The 27,828-nt window shown below is 44.7% G+C and overlaps 1 protein-coding gene across 3 annotated transcripts in view; it reads left to right on the forward strand.

Moving 5' to 3' along the window:
* Positions 1-27,828, forward strand: part of LPP (LIM domain containing preferred translocation partner in lipoma) — a 663,248-nt gene that overhangs the window by 6,349 nt on the left and 629,071 nt on the right. The window contains exon 2 of one of the 3 annotated variants that reach the window (XM_019623587.1): positions 19,868-20,027. The exons of the other annotated variants lie outside the window; for them this stretch is intronic. The gene's annotated coding sequence lies outside the window, so the exon portion shown is untranslated. The remainder of the gene's footprint in view (positions 1-19,867; positions 20,028-27,828) is intronic. 3 annotated transcript variants of the gene reach the window in all.

A 27,828-nucleotide genomic window follows, 5' to 3' on the forward strand; every position in this document is an offset into this window, starting at 1 on the left:
GGGGCAGAACTCCCATAGGGTTCACTCTACACCATGACCAACCGTCCTCCCTCCAGGGTTCCTGCCAATACTAGGGAACTGGTGAAAGGAAGATTGTGTGTCTTACATTTAATCTCCGCAAGATCGTCCCTCAACTCCGACACCAGGCCTTTACAATCTGGATTGTTGACTCTCTATGGGGGATAAGTAGTTGGCGTTAGCTGTCTGAATGGAAGGGGTACAGGCCTGGGAGCTTTGGGTCAGGCAGCCCCCCAAGTGCCATGCTCTCTGTAAGCAACAGGCCGGCCTAGAGTTGGCTTTGTGGATGGGCAGCGGGAGGAGAAGTCGAGCTGCTGAGCTGGTTTTCTATGGCTGGGACTGAGTAGGATCCTTGGGGTGACATCTTCTGGTGGAGAGGTCTTTGCTCTGTGGGAGGTAGACAGTCAGTTCCAGGCAGTAACTGGTGGGAAAGGAGGCTTGATTATGAAGGGCCTGAAAATGCCTGGCTCAGGAGTTTGAATACGACCTGAAGCCATCAATGGAGGGTTTTGAGTAGGCTGGGACATGATTGAGAGGAGAGGGACTGGCACTGGGAAGCCTTCTGCTGCCCATGTCTAGTGAGAGTGGCAATAATTTGGCCTGAGAATATGATCAGTGGGTGTTCATTCATTTACTGGACCTAAATTACCGAGTGCTTATTATTCACCTCGGGTAAACCTGGAGATTTTGTAGCAGGCTCCTGTATTTTAAAGACAGATAAGTTGTGTTTCATCAATTCTAAGACATACTTTTTTCAAATTTTAATATTACTGAAATTGGGTTGTGTTATAATCATAGATGTGTCATAGTTGGGCAATTTTTCATTCTAAGTTCATGATGGTACATCTTACAGTCAATGGTTTAGATGTGATAAAATTGGTTAATCATACCCTGTATGAATGTACAAGTGCTTTGCACTTTATGCAGCACTTTCCCATCAGATATCCCATTCGAATCTCAAAAATCCCCTGAGAATTGGGCCTGGTGACACTGTCATCTCCATTGTAACACTTGCCCAAGGTCACACAGCTAATTAGAAATGCGCTCAGAATTACAACCCAGAACTTTGACTCTTGGTGTTAATATGTGACTTGACCCCAGCTGTGGAACTAGCATGGGTTAATTGGGAACTGGGGAAGAGTCAGATTGGATTTGATTGCAGAATTATGGTTTAAAATGCTGGAATGATGATAGGTTTTTGGAAGGACAGAGTGTAACCCACAGGGATTGGGAAGCCCCCTTAGCCCAGAGATTTGCTGCATTTAATGGAAAACTGACCGGGCAATAGAAGATGCCAGGTAACATGGTAAAACCAGAGGATGGAACACACGGCTATTTTTACACAGGAAGGAGAAGAGCAGTGCAGGAAGCACACACGTTCTGGAGCCTGCCTGCTGTGAACCAGGAACTGGCTGGCCCAGGGAGTACAGAAATGGAAAGGACATGGTCCCTGTCTTTGAGGAGCACACGTGTGTGTGTGTATGTGTACGCATGCGTGGACCTGTTCTAGGGGGTATGTTTCCACTGCTCTGCACTGAAGAGGGTCGATTTTAGGGAAGTCACCACTGAGGGAGTGGTGTCTGAAGAGAGTCTTTGGGGCTAAGTACGAGATGCCACGTGGAAGAAGGGCAGGTAAGAGACGACCTGTGAGGCAAGTGCTGATGTAGGGACATTTTATTCTTGAGGCTGTGTTTTGAATGGCTAGCATGAAGGGGGCTGTGGGAATTAGAGAAAGGGGGGGACTTTTATGTTTTGCTCAGTAGGTTTAAATTATCTTATAGGTTGTAGGGGCCACTGAATGGTTCTCTAGAGCTTCCCATGAGAACAAGCCTGGGCAGAAGCTCTGGAACCATCTCTGGGAATAGGTATTTGTATAGTAATACAGGAAGCATAGTAACACATTTAAGCAACTGGTTGAGTGAAACTGAGACTTTGACCTTGGACAGTAATTAGAAGTCTTAGCTCAGTGTGTGCATATTGGTGGGTGGGGACTTTTCCTGGAATATGGCATGGGAGATTGTGCGTTGCTGGAAGAAACAAACGGAGGTGAGGAAGGGGAGATAAAGTTGCGCTGTGTGCAGGAAGCTCCTATCTGGGTGGAAATCCTTGGAGTTCAAGGTGTGTATGAGGCGAGACCCTGAGGGTGAGAAGAAGCGGGGGAAGGCCTGGAAGTGAGTTGTGGGTCAGCTCTGGGTTCCCTGGAGGCATGGAGGAAATGGCCTGTGCATTCCTAATGCAGGCTACAGAAATGAAAGACGGGGATGTATCCTTGAGGACTGCACCTCTTCTGACCTTCCACGAATAGGGTGAGTGGGTGGCCAGAGGGTTAATGGGATTCAGGCTTGGAAGCAGCTAAACCGCAGGACTGAGGCTAGAAAATGTTAATCTTCCTATTGTTCTTTCTTAATAATAATAGTAATAATAAGAACTTGGAATGTTTTTTGAGTAATTCTTATACGGATTCATTAAAGTAGGTTTTATGGTTATCAATTTCATTTAGCAGATGAGACAATGAGTTTGGTTAAATAAGGTTACACAACTACTAGGTGGCATGGCTGAGTTTCCAACATTTGCCTGATCTATAGCCTCTTCACTGCTCTTTTATGTGCCCAGAATGAGAAGTTCAAATAAACATTGTTTTTCAGTGTTCTTCCTAGGAATTGCATTCGGTGTACATTTATTGTCATCATTGAGGCTTTGTCTGGGTGAGCAGGTTTCTCAGTTCCACACTGGTTACTCCCACCATTCCCTCTCTTAAGATTCGACCATTTCCTCTACCCTTTGGGCATTTTCTCTCCCCAAAGCTAACTGGAGAAGCCAGAGCCTCTCTAGCAAACCATCTGCTCCCCTTGCCCCCCCCCCTTCCCCAGTTCTCTGTAGTGATAAGGATTTTTTCCGTTTTATTGAGATATTGTCATCATTGTATAAATTTAAAGTATACAGCGTAATGGTTTGACATATATTGTGAAATGATTACCGCTATAAGTTTTGTTAGCATCCATCATCTCCTGTTGATACAATAGAAATAAAAAGCAACACAGAAACAAAATTGCTGGTAATGAGAACTCTTAGGATTTACTTTAACTTTCATATATATCATCGAGCAGTATTAACTATAGTCGCCATATTGTACCTTGCATCTCTGGTACTTAGGTCATAAGGATTTGAAGTATCCCTACAGAGAGGCAGTTGGGGCATTCAAATAATAAAGTAGGGAAGTAATTGAGGGTCTTGAACTCAGTCATTGCCCTTGATCTATGGCTCCTGGGACAATGCTAGTTGTCCTCTGGAGTTGAGCCAAATAGTTCTTGTTGGACCTTCCCCGTCCTGAGTCATGCAGACCCTTTTTTCCTAGATGGCTTATAAGCTTAGGACTTTGAGGGATCAACTCAAATCTTTCCTGAGGCCTACCTGCCTCAGGTGGGTCATTTACATTTGGATGGGTCATAGATACAGGCATTTTCTGGAGAGAGGAGTTTGACTCCAGGAATGGCACCCAGCAAAGTAAATAAGACCTTGGTTTTCTCATCTTGGAAACTCTATCATCTCTGGTGCCCTGAAGATGTTCAGTAACTGCGAAATGAATGAGTAACGTTTACCGACACAATATAAGCATGAATCACCATTTGACCCTATGCGTTTGCTTGTCTTTGTCTCCCCTGTGCTTTAAAATAAGCTTCATGAGGATTGCAAGAATACCTTTGTTAGTGGTATGTTTCCAGGGTCCAGACGAGAGCCTGGCGCATGGTAGGTGCTCCAGAAATATTGGTTAGATGAAGAAAGGGATTGATTTAGTTCACTGTAAACATAGATAGCAATGTGAGGGGAAGGGTACTATTTTTACTGACCCAGAAGCTTGGGTCTCTGGAGTCCCAGGACTGGGTTGAGAATCACCTATGTTGTACCAGCCACAGGTGGTATCGGGCAGTTCCACTGTCAGGGTCAAGATCAGGGGACTGGGAGTACAGAGTTGAGTCTCTAAACTAGTGCTCCTAAGAGTGATCGCAATTAAAACTGCCCTTTCACTTTTGTCTCACACAGCCAGGTGGTTCTGTTGTCTTTGAACATTCCCCTATTTCCTTATCCACGTCTTTGCTAATGCAGTTTTCTCTACTTGGAGTTCCTGGCCTCTCTCCATTGGCTCTGCTTGTTGTAAACCCATGGTCCTTTCAGTTCAGAGCCAAAACCCACCTTGTACCATGAAGCCATTCTTAGATTTCTTGCCCCCTTTTACCCCACATGTATGTGTGATGAAATCCAGCTCAACCTCTTGTATTCAGCTCAGCACATGTATACTGAGTGAGTACCATGTGCTAGACAGACACGCTAGATACTGGCTTACAAAGACAAGGGTCTGTTTTCAAGGGTTTTGATTCTAGCATAGCAGAGAGATTGAAATGGAACGTGGTAAAATCCTACCAGGGTGATGAGCAAAGGGCTAATGGGAGCACTAAGAAAGGAGTGACGAAGAACCTGGAAGAAGGGATGAATGCTCAGGAAAAAGAAGACATTTGGGGTGGGTTTTGAAGAGTGAGTAGGAGTTCATATGGTGGACAGGGGTGGAAGAGCTTTCGAGGCAGAGAGACTTTGATAAGTATGTACAGGCCTGAGGCCTAAGCGTGTTTGGGGGAACAGAAGGATGTGTTTGGGGATCACTGTGAAAGATGGTGCTAGCTCGTGTGAGGGTTACATGGTAAAGGCTGATAGGATGAGCTAAGGATGATGAGCTAATGGTTGGGGGGTGAGAGGGCAGGAGGGTTTTGTTACTTGGTGAGCAAAGGAGGGCCGTGTTGGATCTGTGCTTCAGAGAGCTCTGGTGTAGAGTGATAGCAGGTTAACTCCATAGCAGGGGCCTGCTTAGGAGGCTGCTGAAATGTTCTAGGACAGGAACTACTGGGCCTGTACCAGGTCAGTAGAGTAGACAGGGAAAAAAGGATTCTGGAAGCTGTTTGCTGTTACAATCAGGCAGCTTAATTCTGACTCTTGTCCTTATTATTTTTTAGCTTATCAGCCTTGGCTGGACAAACTGTCTTATGTGACCAAAGCTTACAGACCATAGAACCCCAAGCTGGCAGCGGTTCCTGCCTTGGAAGCGCGGCTGAGGCCTGGGTGCCTCCAGGGACCCGCTTCCTTATTGTACAAGGCGAGGAAACTGAGGCCCCAGGAAAGGGACAGCCTTGCTCAGTCACACCTTTGTCAGCTGAGCTGGAATTGGGCTGTGGCCAGCCCTCTTTCAAAGGTGTTTTTGATTCTGTTTCTGCTGAGCTTGACCTGACACATTCCTTCTCTGTTAGCCCCCACCCCCAGGGGCTTTGCTTTGGAGAATTTGGGAGGGGATATAACTTAGAAATCATTGTTACTGGTCTTGAACTTTGTGCTTCGCGCTTTGAAAACAAAGTGATTAAGATGGTTCAGCTTGAGTGTGTGTGTGGTTTGGGGATTTATTTCTTTTACTGCCATTTATGCCTGTGGTTTGTTTGCAAGACCCACGCTTCTGCCTCCTTGATAACTCCCAGGTTCCTTGCTTCTGACAGCCCCACCCCTACCCAGGCACTTCCCTTTTATTTTTACTTATATTTGCTTGCCTAAAGGTTTTCAGGCTGCCAGTATTTCATCTGATCTGTTACAGGGTAAATCCTCCTGTTTTATCTTTCTCTCTTAAACCTGCTCACCATAACCCACCTCACAGAACCCATTAGTAAGTATTTCATGACCTTCATAGCACTTTGTACATAGCGAATGCATTTTACAATTGGTTTTATTACTCAGCTCCCAACTGCAATCCAAGAGATGGGTCCGCAGGATCAGCCTTGTCTGGCAGAGTGCGGGCACAAGTTCAGGGCTGGGGAAACCTTCTCATGGCGTGTTTGGCCTTAAGTGGCAGAGTGAGAGTCTGACTCCTGCCTTCAAAGCTCCTGTCCTGCTTCATATCTTCTGTAAATGCCCTTGAGAAATTCCTGTGAAAGTCCTTAGCAAGCCCTAAACAGAGGTAAGAAACTGTTATTATTTCATTGTGTGCTGATTAGTAACATTAGCTGCCTGTGTCTGTGATGTTGAGAATCAGTTCGGAGACCCCAGAATCCTGAGGGTCTGAGATTTACTATGCTCTCATTTTGGCAGCACGATCACCAGTGGTTTTTGGTATAGGAAAAGCAAAGACCTGTGTTTGAGCCACCCCCTAGCCTGTGATCTTAAGCAGGTTCCAGCATATCCCTGAGTGAGTCTTACTTACCTTCCAGTAGAGATCATGTGATATATCACAGTGCATTTGTGAGAACCAGAGACGTTTCCATGACAGTGCTTTATAAACGGTCATGTAATGTGTAATGTTGCAATTTCTGGCGCCCCGCGTAGTGTTTAGCACACAGGGATGGCGCCTTACCCTGCTGGTGGTTATATGGGCTTTAGACCCAGACAGCTCCAAGTTCAAACCCTAGCTGTGCCACTTAGTGGAGGATGCTCCCTGGGGTGGTCACAGACATGATTTGGTTTACCAACTTACTCATTTTTAGACCTCTTATTAATGAGGGCATCACTGTTGAGAATACCACACTCAGCAAAGTGGGGTGAGTTCCACAGACGTTCACAGGCATTTCTAGGCTCTGCAGAGAGAGATGCTTCGTCACCAGTGCATGGCTGTGCAGTGTTCTTTCTTCCACTGTGACCGTCCCACTCTCTTGGGTTTTGTTTGTGTCATGTTTTTCAGCCCTGCAGGGTTTGCTTCTACTGCAATAATGGCTGTGTCATTGCTTCACATCAAAGCCCCCTGTAGTTCAAATGGAAAACCAGTGCCCGGGGGTGTTGTCAGCCCCAACTCAGGAATGTGTGTGGGAACCTTTCATGGTACAGGTAAGTAAAAGGCTCAGGACAGGGCAGGGTTATTTCACAGACCTTCAAGACGTGTGCTTTGGTCTTGTTCCACCTCCAGGATGGACACTTTTCCTACCATAGCCGTTGTCAGCATTCCTTAGTCACTCAGGCCGTCAACCAGCAGCTCAGCTGCCGCCTTGCAGAGAGCTCAGGACATAGAGGGCCTTCCTCGTTAGGAGAAGATGTTCGTGGGCAAATGTAGTGTGACTTCCTTTGCAGTTTTAGGAGACCCCGTTTTGGATGTTAAGGGATTCCTGCCTTTAATATCAGCCTCAGTTTTGTTATCTGTTAAAATGGCTGTAGCAACAGTAATTGCTTCAGAAGTAAAGGGACTGTACTTTTTGGTTTGCCCAGGACAGCCCCTGTTTCTGCCTGTGCCCTGATGTAATATTAATAGTGACCCCTTTCACTCTCACAAGTGTTTGCTTTGGTGGATAAGTCATGTGGTCACCCTACTTGTAGGTGAGCATTGAGTGAGGTAGTGTAAGCAATATGCTTCGGGCCAGCCTAAGATAAGGACTCAACAAATTCTACTGTTTTTGTTAGAGGAGATGCTAGGTGCTCAAGAAATGTTTGTTCAATTGAATTGTGTTCATAGAGGCAAAAGGTTGAAGATGTTTGAAAGGGATGCCCAGATTGTGGCACTTAGAGTTTATTAGGGTTGGTGAAAACATATTAATACCTGTTTGAAACATAAGTAATTGCCACAAGGGCAGTACAAATGAGGACTTTGGGAGTGTGTGCGTCCACTGGAACATGTGCGGACACTTGTTGGGAGTGCTGGGCCTTGGGTTAGACATTGAAGGACAGGAAGTCTTAGTCCAAGATGTGATGGGTAGCTAAACTTGCTGTGGCTATTAATAGTTAAGAAATAAGATTGATTCTCTGACCCTGAGTGTACTTTAGCTGGGTTTTTGAATTTATTATTTTCCATCCAGTGGTGTCTTGATAAAGATCTCTAACTATAACCGCCATAGTCCAATGCAGCACTCAATTCTGTGCCAATAGGTCAACAGAGTAACCTGTACTTACCCTTCCTAATTAATTTCCACTGAATATGGTTCTTGTTTAATTCCCAGGAATAAGAATTAACACAAACAAACAAAAACTTAGATGGCATCTAGAGCTTCTGCCTTGTTTGGTATGAAAAGGAAGCCTTTTTAGGAACTGCAGTAGGGAGTTGCCATGCACAGGGCGGGGTGTGCCCTGACTCATGGGAAAGGCAAACTCTGCAGTGACCTGGAGGGTAAGGGACACATTTTCTTAGAATGAGGTGAAAGGTAGGTCAGCTTTCCAGTAGCCTGTCATTTCCAACCTGGAAATCTCTCTTGGCCACAGCCTAGCAGTGTTACTTCGAGAATATTAGGGTTCCAGTAATGGCAGCTAGACAGGAGCCTAAAGATACATTTGTGCACCTATAGGTCACATACCTGTGTTTATTCATTCAACACCATGTGCCATATGTGCTTGTGAATGACTGAGTGAAACTCATCTGAGTTTGGGGATGGAAACATGAATGCTGTGTGACATCTGTCTCCAGGAGATCATTTAAATAATCAAGATAGGATATAAAAATATGTGCAGAAATATCTGGGGGCTCTGATTGAATGGTGATATACTCTAGGGACCTGGAGGAAAGTTTACAAATAAAAAGACTGTCATTTGATTGGGACCTGAAGGATGAGTGGGAGTTTGGTGGGCTAGAGGAGGAGAGGGAAGGGAAACAAGGGAAATACCATGGACAGAGACATGGAGGTGAGAAAGTGCATGGTGCTTTGGAAGACTGGCGTCAATGAGGATGGACTGCCTAGTAGAGAGGCCATGGAGATGAGGGTGAAAAAGTGGGTGGGGGCTCAGATTGAAAAGGTCTTGATTACTGCACAGAGGAGCTGAGACTGCATTATGAAAAGCACATCAAGTAGGGAAGTGAGGTGATTGGATCTGTGCTTTAGGAAAACAACTGGTTATGGTGTACTGGGTGGATTGGAAGGGAGGGTACTGGATATGGTGAGATGCACTGCAATAGCGCAGGTCAAGAAACAAAATGAAGTTGAATTAGGGTTGAGGAAATGGATATGAGGGATATTTTGCAGGTAGAATAGAGGTCACCCATTCTTCTCACTTAAGAATAAGTCCAGACCTGAGCAGGAGGTCCATAGCCCTGGTCCCAGCATAACCCCAAGGAGATCCCATCCTTTGCCCGGTGTCTTCAGAAGGGTGACAGAGCACATGGCTGAAGAGTTAGCTACCTGTCAAGAGGAAGATCTCCATCCAGTTTTATCTTGTAAGAATCCATGAAATCTGTTATTTCTTAATGGAATTAGCCCCTTTTTAGAGTTATTGAATCTCTAATCACTAGAGATCTTCAAGCAGTGGCTGACTGAAGTGTTACAGTGAAAACTCAGGCATTGTTTGAAGACTTGACCTAGAATGTCTTTGAGGTCTATCAACCCTGACTCTTTTTAACCTCCCTCCCTCCCTTGGAAAAAATACTTGTAATAGTCTTACCTGGGTGTCCTGTACCCATTTGGAGCCTTAGGATCATTTTAGACAAATTGGACAAAAGGCAAAGAGTCTAAAATGGATGATTAGGCACCAGGAAAGGTGGGCTATACCTTTTCTAGTGCCTAATCATCCTAATCATCTAAGTGGGGAGTAGCGAGGAACTACCATTTTGGTGCCAATGAGTTTACACCCACCCATCAGGAAGATCTTTGTGGCCTAGGCTAGCTTGCAGGAAACTGATTGAAATGGAACCCTCCAATATGGTTATGACACTTTCTGCCAGTTGCTATTTTCATAGTACTTTACAGTTCATTGTGTGTTTTCCTACAAATTATAGGTAAATCCTCACAATAGTCCTGTGAGTAGTTATTATTGTCCAAGTTTTACTGATCAGGAATGTGAGGCTGAGAACGATTAAATGACTTGCCCAGGGCTCACCCTAATTAGATGTTGAACAGGACTTTAATTTGAGGTTTTTTTTAGCATAATTTCAGATTCCTCCTGTTGCCAGCCTGGGAAGATCCCCAAGATAGGTGTTAACTTTTGTTCATATTCATATCCTTAACATTTATTGTGTATCCTGATATGTTGTAAGAATTTAATAAATGTTAAACTCATGTTGAATGAACATATGATTGAATACTGTAAGTGAAGTAATAAGTGACTTTAGTTCTAAGAGCATCTTCAGTAATGACAAAACGAATTGAACTCCACTAAACATTAATCAGTCTGTTATCAAAAGAATGAAAAAGAACTCACTTAGAATACATTTACTCAACTTCATTAAAAAAACAAACAAAAATACACCATCAAAAACTCTTTTACCTGAATACCTCTCTGTGATCTTTTATGGGACCACAACCCTAATCATAACTCCAAAAGTGCATTCCGCTTTTCTGTGTGTGTATGATGTTTCCTTCCATTTAACATTGTTACAAAAAAACCCCTCTCCCTTCTTTTTGTCTGGGCGTTATAGTTATTCTTTATATAACTAAAGATTTGTTTGAAATTTATAAATCCTGCTTTAAACACTTACCCATGTGGGCGCTATGATAGTTTTCATTTTTTTTTTTTAAGGTTTTTTTATTGGGGAATTGTGGGGATGGGAACAGTGCTGGGGAATTGGGGGAAGGGGACAGACAAGTTGCTGTCGTTTTGTTCTTCAGTCTAGTTGTGGAGGACGTTGCTTCACTGGCCCAAGTTGGCACCATCATTGCACTCTTCCCGGGCGAGGCAGATCAGTTGCTGGCTTCTGGACAGCCGCTCACTACGGCTGCTGGCCGCTCACGCTGGCTGCTGGCTACATACGGTAGCCCATGGCAATCCACTGCCACAGGGGCTGCAGCCTACGCCATCGCGGGCGACTCACGGCAGCCCAGCTCCAGGTTGAGCATCTCAGCTGTGGAGAGCAATGTCACTGGCCCTCATATGTGGGATCCGAACCGGGGCCCTCTGGCGTCCCAAGCCAGTTCTTAACCATCGTACCACTCGGCCGGCCCATAGTTTTCATTAAAAAAAAAAAATAAAAAATTTAAATGTAATTCAGCATGTTAAAAAATGTAGTGATAAACATCAGTGGGCCAATAGCTTTTTCTTCCTTCCAAATTATTTCCTGAAGACAATTATTCTTTGGCACTTCCATTTTCCCTTGCGGTGGTTGTCATTTTATCCCTTGTATGATGTGGTGATCTGAATATGTATCTTTTTTCCTCAGGGGTGTAGTAGACAATGCATTCTGGTTTACAGGGTCACACAGGTTTGGGTTCAAATCATGACTCTGCCCTGCGTTAGCCATATAACCTTGAGTATTAACACATATAACCTTGAGTATTAACACATATAACCTTGAGTATTAACACATATAACCTTGAGTATGTAGGCGGTTGCTTCGCCTCTTTGAGCCTCCCGATTCCTCATCTGTAAAAGGGGTAACAGTGCCTGCCACATAATGTGATTGTGGAAGGAATTCTGTGCTCAATGTAGGAAAGACCAAAGCCTGCCGTTGTGATGCTGCTAAATAAATGTTCTCTCTGTCCTCTTTGTTCTCTTTTAACCACATCTTTTTCCTTATATTTCCCCATAGAGTATGACCCATAGTAGACCTTAAATAAATATTTATTGGCTGGCTAAATAAGTTTTCAGTTTTTGCAAAGGAGAAGAATTATAGATACAGAAATACCAACTATTTCTATTACTTTTCATACTAGTTGCTATACAGCTTCCAGAAAGACTGTACTAATCTGCAGAGTCATTACCAGTGTGTAAATCTACTTTTTTATTACTGGGTTGTCGGAAAACTCATGACGTATTTTTTCTATGTTTTTCATAGAAAATGCGTCATGACTTTTCATAGCAAAAATGCGTCATGACTTTTCCGACAACCCAATATATCTTCACCAGTATTTAATTTTAAAGCTAGCATTTGCCTTTGCTAAATTAATATGTAAGAAATGATATTTCATTTTGTTTTAATTTCCATTCCTTTAATTACTGAAAAAAAACTCTGAAGTAGTGGTTTTGAGTTTGTTTTCCCTTGTGAGACTTATCAAATAGCAATATTTAAAGACGATCGGGCTGGAGAAGCCTGCAATGAAAGGGCTAAAAATGTTTACTGTTTTGAGTTGCCTAAACTTTATTTATGTATTAATTTATTTATTCAGTCAGTGTTGATGGAACACCTACTATGTGCCGGCACTATTCTACAACATACTAAAAAGAAAACAAATGAGTGAAGTCAGTGATCTGTCTAACCTCATTTAACATATGTGGTAGCTGAGACCTGGAAGGGTGACATTGTCACCTAGGGTCATACAGCTTGTTCAGTAGCAGAGCCAACCATTTATTTGAATAGTAACTGCAATTTCAAATATTTCGTATAAGTAGCCTTTTAGTCCATGGAAATATCCTGGAAAGGTCTGAATGGTGATGTCTATACAGCATCTCCAACCTGTAGGTATATTGAGAAAACAGAGTCCTGATTTTTGGTTTAGAAAATGTGATCACATGGTTCTTCAGTCTCATAGAGAACTCTTTCCTAGACCTCTCTCTGATGCTCACATGTATTCATTCTTAACTGAATAAATTTATTTTTAAAATGGGACCAGAAGACAAAATAATTTTGATCCAAGCAGTTTGGACCAACCATGAACCTTTTTGGACATGCTTTTAGTAAATGGGAAGAACAGATGACATTTCCATATCAAATAAAATTGTCAATTTAGATTTAATAAGGCAGTTATCCTCAGGTAATAAAAATTCAACTAACTTGCCTTAACTATCTTGTTTAAAGCCAATTAAGAGACTCATATTCCTCACTTGCTGGGTAAAATTTAATAGAACTTCAGTTAAGCATTTATTGCTTATTTAATTCAAAATTAAGTTAATCACCACAGTTGGTAACAACCACTGAGTATTTAATTAACATTCAGCAAACTATCTTATTAAGTCTAAATGAGATACAGACAGGTCTTGTTTATCCCCATCAGTTTGCAATCACCCTTTCCCCACCGCCCACCCCCAAGGGGTTTTGGTGTTCCCTTGGCTTTCCTCTTCTGATTTGTTGTCGTCCTTTTCTTCTGATTGACACCCAGCTTGGGTGAAGGAGGAGAAGAGGCAGGCGTCCATCATGTTAGGGGAACTTCTGGCTTGTGGCATTGCTAAGACACTTCTGCTTCATTCCATTCCATTCTTCAAGAATTATTGAGCACATTCTTTGTGTAAGACATTCTTTTAAGCACTTAGGAAGATACAGAGGAGGTCATGTTGACATATTTAGCTTTATTTTGTCATCTTAAGAAATGAGAGGATTGGGTTTAGTTCATTCATTTAACATGTATTTATTGGCCTAAAGTTTGTAAGGCTCTTTGCTGGATGTCAGGGACGCCATGATGAGTTGGACAAGGTCCTTGCTCTTACGGAAGATATGCGGTCTGGTATGGCGGTGCAATTGTAGAAAAATTGGATGAGGTGCTGCTGTAGGAGCACTGAGGTCCCTTAATGCTGTGATTCTGTTCGATAGTGTCTCCCAAAGTGTTGAGAGTGTTCAATGGCACGGTGATAGCCAAGTGAGTTTGGAAAAGTCTGAGTTAAAATTAAATGGATATCTTTATCATTGGACTTTTCTGAGCCTTTAGTGAACTAATGCACATCATGACTTTCTAAGAGGTTTACTTCCCAAAGTTATTGGATCATAGGCTCCCTGCATCACCACCCTCTTTTTTTTCCCAGGACATTTCGTGGGCTTTGTGTTCCAATGCAGTTTAAGAAAAGCTGCTGTGAGCCCTGGATCCTGTCTACCAGCATATCAGCCTGGGAGGGGTAGCCAGGCGTGCACCCTAGGAAATGAACCAGGCTTGGGAGTTCTAATTTGTATGAAAGGTGTGCCAATGAAGTGGGTGATTTCTGCCATAGGGACTTCTGGCTGGAGTTGAGGGTATGAAATTAGAGTAGGCTTTCCTCGTTGAGGAGAGCTAGGCTTGTGAGAGAGATTCGGTGTGTATAAGCAGAGACGCCTGGAGGATTGCCAGCGAGTCACTGGGAACAGAACAACTGTGTCACTCTGACATGCCTGATTTGATTGAGATACCCTAACACATGGGTACAACTTAGACCGATTTTCCTTATAGCCTGAGTCTGGAGAGGTAAGAGGTAGCAGGACTCAGCGTTAGGCCTGGTTCCAACTGAGCGATGGCCCATCTGCAGAAGCGATCCCTTCTGTAAGGCGTTCTGACATGGTCTGGGGCAGAGCCTCTGCCTTTTGATCACAGCCCCTTAGGAGTGAGTCTTGGTTCCTTTGGGAACAGCTTCATGCAAGCAGGTCTAGTTTCCGTTTACCCCATAACATGCTATTTTCTCCACCTTTCCTTCCCCATCAGCTGATGAATCACCTGCCTCTTCATTTTTCATTCTTCTCCACCTGTATCATTCTTTTCATCTAAGGCAAGCGACTCTTTTATATTCTCCCTGAAGAGTCATTTACTTCATTTAAAATAGTGTTAGCAATTTTCTCCTCTCGAGTAGTAATCAGCGGATGGAACATACGAGATGAAATGGAGATAATCTACACATCTCATCCGCCATATCATAGAAGATTTTACCTCAGGCTGTGTTCATTCCTGACCTACCTTTTATTCATATCTGTACAGAAAGGAGCACACACAAGGAATGGGGAGATTGGGGTTCTATTTCCGGGCACGAGGTTTCCCCTGTCTGAGCCTCAGTTTATCTATGAAATGTTAGGTGTAGGCTAGGTGTACTCTTAGGGACCTTTACCTGAAAATGGTGAGTGTTAACATTTGCTAAGTCAACATAAGCTGAAGTCAGTCTGGGTTGTTTGATCAGACATGTACCGTTGAGCCTGGCAATACGAGTAAATGTGCATTGAGCGAAGCTCTATGCCCAGACATGGGCATTCAGCGGAAATTGGTTCTTCTACACCCTGCCTCCTTCTGGGCTCATTTTCTTCATATTGCCTGTCAGTGTTTAGTCATAAGTCCTCCTCCTCTGCCACTCAAGCATATTTCTTCTTTTTTTTTAAAATTAATTTATTTTTTATTGTTAGTTTCAGGTGTACAGAACATTGCAATAGTTATCCTTTTCACCCTTCGCACTGAAATGATCCCCCTCCCCCATCTACTGCCCTCCCACCCCTGATATCATGCTTATCTATTACAATTCCATTGACTCCATTCCCACTCTCTACTCCACGTCCCGTGACTATATGTGTATATAATTATAGTTGACATACAATATTATTCAACATCAACTTCAGATATACAGTGCAGCGGTCAGGCCTCTACACCGTCCATGAAGTGGTCTCCCTAACAAGGCATGAGTCCATCTGGCCCCCTAAAAAATATTTACAACATTATTGATTATATTCCCCAGACTGTCTTTTCTATCCCTGAGGCCATATTGTAGTTACCAATTTGTATTGTCTCATCCCTTTCCCTTCTCCATATGATCTCACTTATACGTGGATTCTAAAAAACTGAATAAATGAGAAATGTAAACAGAAATAGTCTCAGAGACACAGAGGAAAAACTGAGGGTTACTAGTTGGGAGGGGGTAGGGATCGAGCATATTTCTTTTTAGCCTATAGCCTCCTTGCTGTAAATTTTCCTTTCTCATTCCCTACTGGATTGCTCCCTCTCTCCTCATCTCTTAAGGATCCCCTTTCAGCTTCTGGTTCTGCCCATGGAATGTGTCCACTCAAACCTTCTAAAGACAAATAGCTTCAGTGGTGGAGCAGATCGGAGTGGCTGCCCTGGCCAGATGCAGATCTGTCCAGGAGAATGTCTTTTCTTTGGAACCATTTCTTTATTGAATAAATATTGTTCAGTGGGTGAGACCAAATCCAACACTTAAGGATCCCACAGCAGAGCTGAGAATCTTTCTGACTTATCTTTGAACTGGTGGAAACCATAGTCAGTGAGGAGCATTATAAATCGGAGAGAAGGGCTTTTTGTTTTCTAGCAATGAGCAATGCATTGTTAGGTTCTCTGCGTGGATTCTTGAGCATCTAGGAAAACTAGTCGCCTGAAAACTTAAGCTAGTTATGAAGACCTTGAAAAGGCAGCCTGCGTGTTTCATTTCACCATATACCTGGGCAGATTCTTTAGGGATGAAGATGTCAGTAGGCCGCCTGGCAAGTGGCAGATCAGGGGGCTGGTGGTACAGATCTTCAAGAGTTATGCGGCAGAGAGCCCAGGCCACAGCACAAACCCAGAGATATTGTTCACATGTGGAGAAGACGTCATTGATAATGGCAGTGAAGTTTGGTTCTGCTCCAGTAAAGATTTCCAAAAGTTAGGAGTTTACCTTGAGAGTAAATTTTTTTTCCTCTTCTTTGTATTAAACATATACTCACATTCAGTCTTTGTGGTTAGTCCTTTGATTTTCCGAGTTACATATGCCTACTTGAAAAGTCCAGAAACATGTTGAAAGCTTTGAGCTAAACGTGTAGAGCTAGATTGCTTCCTGGCTCTACCATGTAATACCTTGACTTGTTCCTCAATCTCTTTAGGCCTCTGTTGCTTTTTCCATAAAATGGGAATAATAAAATTACCTATCTCCTTGTTGTGAGGATTAAATGAGATAATGTGTATCAAGCCTTTAGAACCAAGCCTGACATGTGGTAAGCCCACCTTAAATGTTAGCTACTGTTATTATGTGCTATCCTTATACAGTCATACAATTGTGATGTGGAAAAGATATTAGGGATGAGCAGGTTCTTTTCTCATCTTTTTAAAGAAACTTTTAATTTTGGAATAATTTTAGGTTTACAGAAAAGTAGTGAAGGTTGTATAGAGAATTTTCATACACCCCTTACCCAGCCAGTTTTCCTCATTTTTGACATCTTCCATGCCCATAGTGCATTTGTCAAAACTAAGAAACTGACATTGGTACATTACTAGAAACTCCACACTTTATTTGAGTATCTATCAGTTTTTCTATTAACATCCTCTTTTTTTTCTAGAATCTATTCCAGGGTTTCACATTGGTCCCTTTGACCGATTGAGTTCTATGACTGATTGATTTCTAGTCAGCCTTGAAACTTTGTTGCCTCTCCCCCACCACCTCGATCCCTACCCCAAAGCTGGCTTGCTTCCTCTCTGTTGTGTCACTGTAGTACTCTATATTTTATGTTTAGTGCTTACCACCATTGTAATTCTATAGTAATTCTATAGTCTTGTATTCACAAGAATACAAACTTGTGGATTCAGGGACCGTGCGTGCCTTGTTCTCATTGTATCCTCTGCCCCCAGCATGGAACCTGGCATGGAGTGGGTGCCCTGTAAATGACTGTTGAATTAAAAAAAAAAAACAAGTTGCATTCCCCCTGTGGCTTAAAAACTCCCTTTTTTTTTAATAGCTGGGGAAGGATTTTTTTATACAGAAGCCTGTTATAATCTAATTTTAATGAATAAACTGAAGGGGCTGCAGATGAAGTGGGATGGAATGGAACACACTCTTCTAGCCCTTGCCTGCTTTTTTTGGGGGGGAGGGGGCTTTGGCAAAGCCGGGCGTAAAAATCTCCACTCTACAGCCATATTGTTTTCTGGGAAGACTGAGATCCTGAAATGTAGAGGGACAGTGCAAGGAGAAGCTGGAATCCCAGAGGTCAAAAAGGGATCGGGGAAGTTCCCGGATTCTGTCCCTATTGTTGAGTGGATGTGTGACCAACAGTCAGGGACTCTGATAGAGCTGGGTTTGGATTCAGGCCCTTCTACCATACACCCGTTTTCCTCATTTGTAAAGTGGGTTCAGTGGTCAGGGATCCCTCACAGTACTTAAGCTCACAAAACACCACCGTTTTACCTTGTGAAAGTTAAGTGAGCCACGGTGCTTAATTTTAACATAGCATAGGTTCTCAATACATGTTTGAAAAATGAAGCCTTAAAAATTAAGAAACTTTACCCTTAGAACTTATTTCAAGAAGACTGGGACAAATGGATGTGAAACCGAGAACGGTTATTCATAAGGAAATCTGTGACACCCAGGAAGGGAACCAGTGTTTGCGTTTCTGATAAGCAGGATATACTGTCTGTTTTTATTCTTGGAGGCTTTTATCATACAATACTACATTATGTTGCAGTCTGACTTTCACACAAATTGGATCCCGAAACTTCTTACAGGAATTAAAAATACAAACTCGTGGGCAGTATGTGTTTTATAAATTACAGAAAACAGTAGTGTAAAGACATGGCATAGGAAGTACAGCTAAGCCTGCGGCAGGCGCTGATACTGGGAGGAAGACGGGGATGAGAAGGCAGCTGAGACGGCGCGGGAGCTGGGAAGCCAGACGAAGCGAGCAGGTGCACAGCAGGCCGCCCTTCAGGAGAGATGGAGGGCGGCCATCTCCAGTGGGAGGAAGTGGAGGGCAGGGAAAGCAGTGGCGGAACCCCAGGGAAGAAAACCCTCTGGATAACTTTAATTTTTAAGGTTAGGGTCAGCCTATTTTTTAAGAGCAGTTTTAGGTCTACTGCAAAACTGAGAGGAAGGTACAGAGATTTCCCATATCCCACCTGCACCCACACAAGCATAGTCTCCTCCGGTTGCAACGCCCCCACCAGAGTGGTACATTTGTCACAGCTAGTAAATCTATAGAGACATGTGAGTATCACTCCAAGTCCATAGTTGGCATTAGGGTTTACTTTTGGTGTTGTGCATTATATGGGCTTGGACGAATGTATAATGACATGTATGTATCATTATATGCAGAGTATTTTCACTGCTCTAAAAGTCCTCTGTCATCTACCTATTCATCCCTCCCTCCTCCACCCCAGCCCCTGCCAACCACTGATCTATTTAGTCTCCACGTATATCCTTTTTATTCTGCCATTCATGGTCTTGTTGAATGGGACCAACTGACGTTTGGAACCTCGTTTCCATTGCTTTCTTTCATTTTTGTCTTTGTCACAACATAGTCTCAGTCTGGATTGCTGTTCCCTGCCGCTGGTTTGAATCCGAATTGATCGTCAGCCTCCAGCACCTCCTCCATGAAGCTGATCTTGGTTTCCACCCTTTGCCCCTAAGCAGGAGATAATTACTTAATCTTATCATCTCCCATGGCCCTTTATCTGTAGTGCTTGCATGGCACTGAGCATTTTCCACCTTCTCTTGTAGTTATCTATATGCCTATCATATTTTGGGCTCTTAACTTCTTTAAGACATTTGTTCCTGCCTGGAATATGGTAGTCATACTTGTTGAGTGGATGGACAGCAGCATGGATACATGAATGGATGGATATGTTTAACACTGCCACCACCACATTAAAACTTAGTTCCTGTAGAATAAGATTTTAAATTGTTCATCTCTATAAGCTGCAGGACCAGCACGGAGAAGGTACAAGCACCTTCTCATTCATTCATTCATTCATTCATTCATATTTCATAGTAGACTTTCAGGCACTATTTCAGGGTTGCAGCAATGAATAGTCTATTTGTTGATAGTCTGCACAGAGAATATATTGGGTTGTCAGAAATGTCATGACGTATTTTTTCTATGTTTTTTTTTGTTGCAAAAATGTGTCATGACAATCCAATAGTATTCTTTGGGATGTGTTTTCATACTTGTAAGGTTTATATGTTTCTTTTTTTTTTTTTTTCTTTCACATAAGGACTAAGCATGAAATGGTTTGTTTCATCGACACATGTCATTGATTGGAGTACAAAGCAAATTCTCTCATTCCTTCTGCTGGTTTGTACTAAAGAGACCACTGGGCTTAGAAAGGCACTGTCTCAGATTATATGGCAGTTCCTTACTGATTGGCCTCAGGGATAAACCGCCTTTCCAGTTTTTTAAAAGATGGGGGCAGGATGCCATAGTGCTCATGGTGTGGCTTCCTTGCTGGTACATTACTTGTATTTTTTAATATAGCGACAGAATCCATACCGCTGAGGTGGTAAATGGGAAAAAGAAGCGCAGTGGAATAACCTGTCTGTTTCTTGGGGCCTTCTGTATTAATCACAGGAGGAAGTGTCAGACATGGCCAGATGAGACAGCCAGGTGACTTCAGTACACGCCGGATCAAAATCAGAGGGGCAACATTGAGAGGAGTTTGATGATGCTGCATTGAGGACACTTAAGGCTCTCAGAGGGATGGAGCTGTAAGAATCGCAGAGATCATCTAGTGACTATTGGTTCTCAAACTTGAAGGCTTATCAGAGTCATCCTGGAGGGTTTTTTGGGCCCCATCCCAGAGATTCTGATGGGGTAGATCATGAACTTGAATTTCTGACAAGCTCATGGGTGGTGCCAATGCTGATGAGAACCCCTGACCTAGTCCAGTGGCTGGTTGGTTTGTTTGCTTCTTATAGTTGGGGAAAATGAGATCGGAGGTAGGTGGAAAGGACTTGCCCAGAGCCCCCACAGCTGCCAGGAGCAAAACGAGAGTCAAAACCAGGAATCCTGACTTTGTAGTTTGTTCCACACTGTCCCCAGAGACTGTATAGGAACAATATTATTTTTAGTTCTACTAAAGAGTGATAGCTAGTGTTCACCAGCTTTGCCTGATTTGGTTAGACTTACTTTGCAGAACCTCCCATTTGGTTGTCTCCAGCTACATTTTTTTAAATTCAGTTAACCCACATTTTTGACACTGCTGTGCACTAGGAATTGCATTTGAACTAGAGGTGCTGTAGCACTGTGGTAGTCTGAAAGTGTGGGCTTCAGCTAGTGAGACCTTGAGTAAATTACTGTTCCATTTTCTCACCTGAAAACGAGGATAGCAACACCTCCTAGGGCTGAAGGTAAAGTGCTGAATATGTACCTGGCTCTCAGTGCACACTCTGTGAATGTTAGCTCTTGTTGCAATCATTATTATTAAAGAGAATAAGCTGTAGTCTGTACCCTCTCATGTGTAAGTGGCTTCCTGAGTGTTGCAATGGAGAAAAAGTGGGAATTAATGGCACAAACATATGGATTGGAATTACGAGAGCTGGGTTCACATCCCAGCTCTGCCACTTATTAGCTGTGTGGTTTTGGGCAAGTCACCTGACCTCTCTGAGCTGTAATTTGAAGCAGGTCAACTTAGTCTACTTATAGAGACCATAATGAACAAGTGGGAGGATGGAAATTGGGAAAAGGTGGAAACCTGTTTGCCAGGTGCAAGTTTTGGGTTAACAGGGAATGGGTCTGAGGAGGGGGCTGGTTGAAGGAGCTGGGTGGCACGTGGCTTGATGTTGGAAGCAGGCCTGGGGGGTGGTCCAGTGATGGTTGACTGAGCTGGCCAGCCCAGAGAGGGGCTTTCTCGAAATGCAGGAGAGAGGTCAGTGTCCCCACCAGTGGAGAGCCTCCAGGACTGGGAGGGAGGGCTGACTGAAGTGAGGAGGGTGCTAGCGTTGGAGCATGGCTGGGGAAAGTGGCCAAGGTGACGGCATCTGCCTTGCCTGGGGCCTTGAGGCAGGTTCACGGTTCTGCACCCTGGACTGGCACAGGAGGGTGAAAGACAGTGACGTGATTGACCTTGGCACCTTGATTACTGGGTTTATTTAGCAGCAAAAGGATTAGATTAGAGAGGACTGGATATGATTGCTGAATCTTTCTTGATTAGTTCAGGAGCTGGGAGAGTCCTGGCTAGAAGTTGAGGTGGTCCTGGGTCAGATGAAGATAATGTCTTCCAGAAGCATCAGTTTCCTCTTCTATAAAATGGGAGTGCTGGTGTTATCTATAAAGTCTGGATTAAGGATTAAAGTACTTGTCTGTGGGAAGGCACTTCATGATTATGAAAGTGCACAATGTTCATATTGGTGTTCATATTACCAGGAAGCACTAAAGGGCTGGAGAAGAATGAGGGATGGAGATGGAGCTGCCCACAGGAGTCAGGGAAGTCATGTTGGGGAGGACCGTGACAGCTGCTGCCTGAGGCAGGATAGGGATGTTGGAGGGTGGGAGTGTGTAGAGTATAAGAGTCCATGAAACTGTTGGTGAGGCGAGCCAGTTCATTACACACTTTCCCTTTCATGTCCTTTTGGCATAGGTGGGCCTGGGGTCTCCAACGGGGCAGACGCTGCACACCTTCGGCTCACACAAATGTAAGAAGAGCAAGGCTCTGTGGTCTCACTAGGACACAACTCACTAGGTCTCACTAGTGTGTTGGCGGTGGATGGAGCTCCGAGGCTGTTCAGGCTCTCTCCTGGCTTCATTGCCAGTCTGTGCTTGGAGAGACCTCGGATTCAGCTCATTTCACAGATGGGGAGAGCAAGGCACCTTGGGAAGTCTGTCCTCAGTGAGTGCACTGCAGGCCGGAGGAAGTGCCTCTGTGCTCCTCACAGGCCCCTCCCTAAAGCTCCTCCTCCCTTCTTTCTGCCAGCTTTAGTCCCCTCACCCCCACAGTGTACCCCTTTAAGCTGATCACTGATTTTGCCTTTCTCCACACACCTTTGTTGGTCTTTTTTCTCTGTTGCCCACGGTTTCTCTGAGCACCTTGCTGGTTGCTGGCTACTTTGCTTTTCCAAGGTCACAGAATCACCCTTTTTTCAGATCACGACCCAAGAGAATACAGTATCATTCTCCCAATGTGTTCTTGTGCCCAGTGTATCAAACTTCTCTTCTTTGGCTGGAATTAAACCCCTCTTAATTACTTACCTCTACGGTTTCCTTAACCGTGTGGTCACACTGTTGTTTAGTGAGTGAGAATACATCAGACAGTTGGCTTTTTGCAAAAGGAGCGCCGTAGCTGACTTATGCAGCACCGAGGAAGTTTGTCATCTCCACGTTTATTGCCTGCCATTCCAGAGACTGGGGGAATAGGTGAATTTCAAGGCATTGTTTCAGTGTCTGGGAGGTTGTGGTCTGCACAGGAAACAGACATGCAAACCAAATTGGGGCAATGGGTGGAGTGGTGTCGTACGGGTGTGTATGCACAATACGTGGAGGAAATGTCCCAGCAGCAGGGCTGCAGATCGGTGGCTCTGTGGACATCGAGATATATTTGGCCACAAAGAAAGAAAAAGAGACATTTTTAAAAGCCTTGCTATGGGCCCTACGTAGCTTCAGTTCTCCCTATTCCCTATTAATTATGGATGCTGACCCCCAGGGCTCTTGACTTTGCCGCCCCTAAAGCCTGTACTGCATCTTCCCCAGTGGCCTCCTTCTAGGTTGCCTCCATCTTCAGAGTAGAAGCTCCTTCTTTGGCTCATCTGTGTACCTCGGACAGGCAGCCCCCCCCATCTTAGCACGGCCATCTCCTCCCAGGCTCCTGCTTCAGCTGCCCACCTCATCTCTTGCCTTGGCCCCAGTGCCACTGGGGGCGTGGAGGGCTGTCCAGGCTGGCCTCCCTCCCTTGTGACTCCAGAGCCCCTGTCCTTCTGGAGTGCCCGTGTCTTGGACACACTTGTTTGCCCAGCGCATTGCTGGGCACTTAACAGTTTCCTCCCTTGCTCTCATATTTCCATTTAAAGCCCTCTTGAGCAGGTCTGAGTGTCTCCTGCCAGCAGCGTTCCTTCTGGTTTACGGGAACCCCATTTCTCATCCTGCCAGGAATCTAGCACGGAGGGGACTTCAGCACAGCCCCTCTGCAGCCTCTCCTGTCCTCCTAGAGCATGACCTCTGGCTGGAGAAGTGACCGTCCTGGGCCCTGTCCTACCTCATCCCCTCCGGCCCCCATGTGTGAGGCTTGCTTTCTCATCCTCCTCTTGCTCTTTCCCCATTCAGCCTCACCCTGCCTTGGGTCCATTGGACTGACAATGGTACCTTGTTCCCCTTCACCTGGCACCTGTGCCTGATGATCAGAAGTAACTTGTGTGGCAGTGGGGAGGGTCGGTTGGCTCTACTTTTAGGAGGAAGTCAGAATGGCCGTCTAGCAGTGCCTAATACAATAAGAACATGTTGCTTTGATTTCCCAATTAATTTTATTTCTAGGCACACATGTGTGCACTCCCCTGCTAGCAGAAAATTAAGAACCATTTTGTGAATGGAGCATACTCTTCTTTTTTTTTAAACTTAAAAATATAAAAAGCGCCCTGGCTAGTGGGTCATACAAATGCAGTTTGCTGACGTGGTTCCAGCCTCCCCGTGGGCCCATGCCGTACGTCCTCTTGTGTATTGTTCTCCTCGCAACGGCACTACCTCCTCATTGTTCCGCATGGTTTTCTGTATCATGCTGTCCAAATATTATAAATGGCTTCTTGCTGGAATGCTCCTGGCCCCTTGGCTATGCTTCTGATATAGAACTTAAAGCATGTTGTATTGTGAATATATGCTGAGATGTCTCTTTTCTGTGTCTTCTTTATCTCTCTTTCCAGCCCCAGCACAGTACCCGAGTGGTATGTAAGTAGATGCCCAGAAAATTTGTGTGCACATTTGCCCCTTCAAAATGTGCTCAGAACATTGCCTTTCAAAGGTTTGTTTCTTGGGCCAGGAGCTTCGGTATCATGTGGGACTTTTTTAAAATGAAGAATCTCAGCCTCACCCCTGAATTTGCATCTCAATACGTCCCCCAAGTGATGTGTGCACACAGTAGGGTTTGGGAAGCACAGCTCTGGAGTTTAGCTCCGCTCTTTTGGGCATGGACTTATTTACCGGCATCCCCTCCCCATTCTTTCCATTGGTAGGAAACTCCTGGTAATGGGCCATGGGTATTTTTAAATTTAGGAATGGACCTAGTAGGCCAACACAGTTTATCTTCCATGTGGCACCGGCTGCCACCTTGCCTAGTAGAGTCTATATGACTGCCATTGCTTTTGGCAGGGGTGGATGTGATAGTGGAAGCAGCAAACATTTATTTAGTACCTGTTGTGTGCCAGCCTCTCAGGTGAGGCATGATGGTCTCAGATGAAGGGGACGTAGGGATCTTTAAGACCAATGATTCTTAATCTTCAGTATCAGTCAGAGAATTTAAAAAATATATACATCTCCCCTCCCCCCCCCATTACCTTCCAGGGCTGAATCACAATCTCAGAGAGATACACCTGGTCACCCCTGGTCATGAGTACTTAGAAAAAATTCCCTAGGTGTTTCTGTCAGGTATCCCTGGTTAAAGATTCAGCAGTTTAGGCCAGTATCCTGTGGTACAGATGAAGAAATTGAGGCTCAAAGAGGTCACTCAGCCCCCCAAGGTCACATTAGATTTGCATACATAGCCAGGACTGGATCCCATGTCTTTTGCCTGAGAACACACTTCTCAGCGCCCTGAACTTCTTGCCAGCCTACAGTGATGGGTAGGAAGTGGAACTGGGTGAAAAGATTGCCCCCTTGTCCTTGGTGCTCTGAGGCAGACATGTCACAATGCGCGAGTGACTTGGCAGCCTGGCTGTAGAGAACAAACACCTCATCACGCGCTGTTCCTCCCATCCCCTCTCCACCTTTGCCCTCCTTCCTGGTGTCTGTTTTTGGGGCTATGATTGGAGAGGCTTGAGCAATGTCGACAGCTCCCAGTGACTAAGGCAGCTGCCACGGCATCTGGTGTCCTCTGTCACCTTTGCACAGTGGTGGACAGCACCCTTACAGGCAGTCGCAAAAAAAAAAAAAAATTTGCATTTTCTCTGATTTTTCCACTGTCTCCTCAATGCCAGGGTTTTGAATGGGAAGCCTGGTCAGCCCTTGCTTCCAGTCGTGCCAGGCAGCGGCGAACAGAACGGGAGGTTGGCTGAGGCTTTGCGAAGACATCCTATGGATGGGTGTACAGACAGCATGAGGGGGGCGGGAGGGGTGTGATCGGCACCCTGATTACGTGGCAAGCTGGAATGGGGGACAGGAATAGAACTAATTACCGTGATAACTGCCATTTATGGAGTGCTGTGCTGGATACTCTGCCTGAGTTATATTTCCGTTATCCCTCTAACAGCCACGGGAGGCCTGGGGAGGTTTGATGCCTTACCCCAAGTGGCAGGCTGATTTCTGCAGGCCAGTTCTGCTTGATTTCAAAGTCCAGGCCTGAGCTGTCATGCTCCACTGCTTCTCCGGCTGGTCCTGTGCTCAGCCCCTCTCACCTGCCCCTCCTAGGGATTTAACCAGAAAGCCCATGGAGATAGACTGAACTCAATATTTAAGGACACATGGTAGGAGATGTCCCCAACTTGCATCAAGTGGTGGAAGATTTCTGGTCCTCGAAGGTGTTCAAAAGAGACCATGTGTCTCTTGGTGGGAGACTGTCAGATGGGGATTCGACTGGCCAAGACTTTGTGAATCTAACTGGGGGATCCTGTCACAAAACACTAGAAAGTACATTAAGTAAAAATGTGCATCTTGGGCACTGGCAAGGGGCTGGTGTTTGACTTTGGGCAGCCTACTTTAAGCCGTGTGAGCTGTGCTTGAATAAGGTTTCTGAGTGCCTCAGATGTGCCATGACTGTCAGGGTCTGATGGTGTCCTGGGCGTGAGGACTTGTCCACAGGGAACAAATTCCTCACTCAGTAGGGATGTGGAGACAGGCTCCCATGAAAAGATAAACTATCCAAGACCAGACAGTGTGGGGAAAGTGACAAGCGTGTCCCTTGGGAGCTTAGAAGAAGGGGTGGCTTCTATGTACTTTTTTAGTGTTGGACTTGAACTGGGCTTTGAAGGATGCATAGACTCCTTCAGGTTAAGCACTCTGCGCTGTGTGCTGGGAAGGTAGGTTGGGCCCTAGTGTGGAGGACCTGGATGATAAGGGGTTGAAGAGTAAGTCTCTTGGGCTTCTCCCTAAAGTTAATAGGGGTCTGTTAAACAATTTTTTTTTTGAGGAGGTGGAGAAAGAACAGGGGTGCCTTCTCTAATTCCATAAGCACTTGCTGTGTGGCTACGGTGGCCTCAGCTAGCAGAGCTGACCTCTGAGGACGAGCAGGAGTGAGCTGAAAGGGGTGGGCAGGGAGAGAGCTGTGTAGATAAAGGGTGGAGGAGATTTGGTTATCTCAGTGGGCTTGAGGTGTGGAACTGCTCTCCTTGATCTTGTCACAGCTGGCGACCTGGATTCAGAGCCTTGGTGTGTGGAGCCAGAGAGATCTGGGAAGTTCCTAGTGCTTTGTGGTCTCTGTGGCTGTCTGGTATCATACCTCCGAGTAACTGGAAGCCCGGGAAGAGGGGTGACTTGAAGCTCTTGGAAAAAAGTTTTGTTTTATCTTTATCTTTTTTCCTCCCTTCCTTTGGCATGAAGTAGATTCCATGGTACATTACTAACCTATCGGGTCCTTTATCTTCCTCCCATCGCTTCCAGCTGGTTGAGTGCTGAGAGAATTGGAGAGCATGTTTTAGCATCCTGTTGAAACAGTCCATGAATGCCGGCTTCTGGGAAATGTGCATTGCTGCTGGTGAGGAGCCTGGAAATCAGGAGTGGATGACTCCATATGACTCCTTAGCTGTGCTAACCCTTATTTAATACTTGGCTCATCCATGCTCTCTCATTAGACTGAATATTTTGAGGGCAGCCTCCAGGTGTTACTTAGCTCTGTTTCTAGGCACTTAACACAGCATAGTGCCCAGGCCAACTAATGGCTCAATACATTTTTGCCAGAGGTATGAGTGAAGGACTTCTCTCGTCTGCCGTCATATGCTCATCCCAATTTAAGTTATTTCTTGCTTCCTATGACAGTAGAAGGATGCTGTTAAGGATGGTTGAGAGAATGCCTGGAAATTTCCCTTAAATTCGTAAGCTGGAAAGCTTTGAGGAATCCATGGAAAAATCTCATGGGAGTATCTGGGTAGCTGGTAGCCCGCTGAACACTTGCTCATGTGTAGCAAAGTTACAAACATGGGCCGAGGCATGCAGAGCACAGCTATATTTCAGCAGCACATAGTACCAGCCTTGGTTCCAATGTCATGATGGTCAAGCAAAGGACCAGGGGTGTTCATGTGTCTGCTTCTAAGCAGGCTTGAGTTAAGAGAGTGATCAGTGGGTGTGATGTAGGAAGGACAATCCTCAGGCTGTTTTTTTTTTTTGTTAAACTCCGCACTTTTTGTTGTTTGTTTTTTTTACAGAATAGAAAAGCAACATCCCTGAATCATGGAGTTGCCATT

The sequence above is a fragment of the Hipposideros armiger genome, unplaced genomic scaffold (genome assembly GCF_001890085.2).
Source record: "Hipposideros armiger isolate ML-2016 unplaced genomic scaffold, ASM189008v1 scaffold_14, whole genome shotgun sequence".
NCBI classification, from domain to species: Eukaryota; Metazoa; Chordata; class Mammalia; order Chiroptera; family Hipposideridae; genus Hipposideros; species Hipposideros armiger.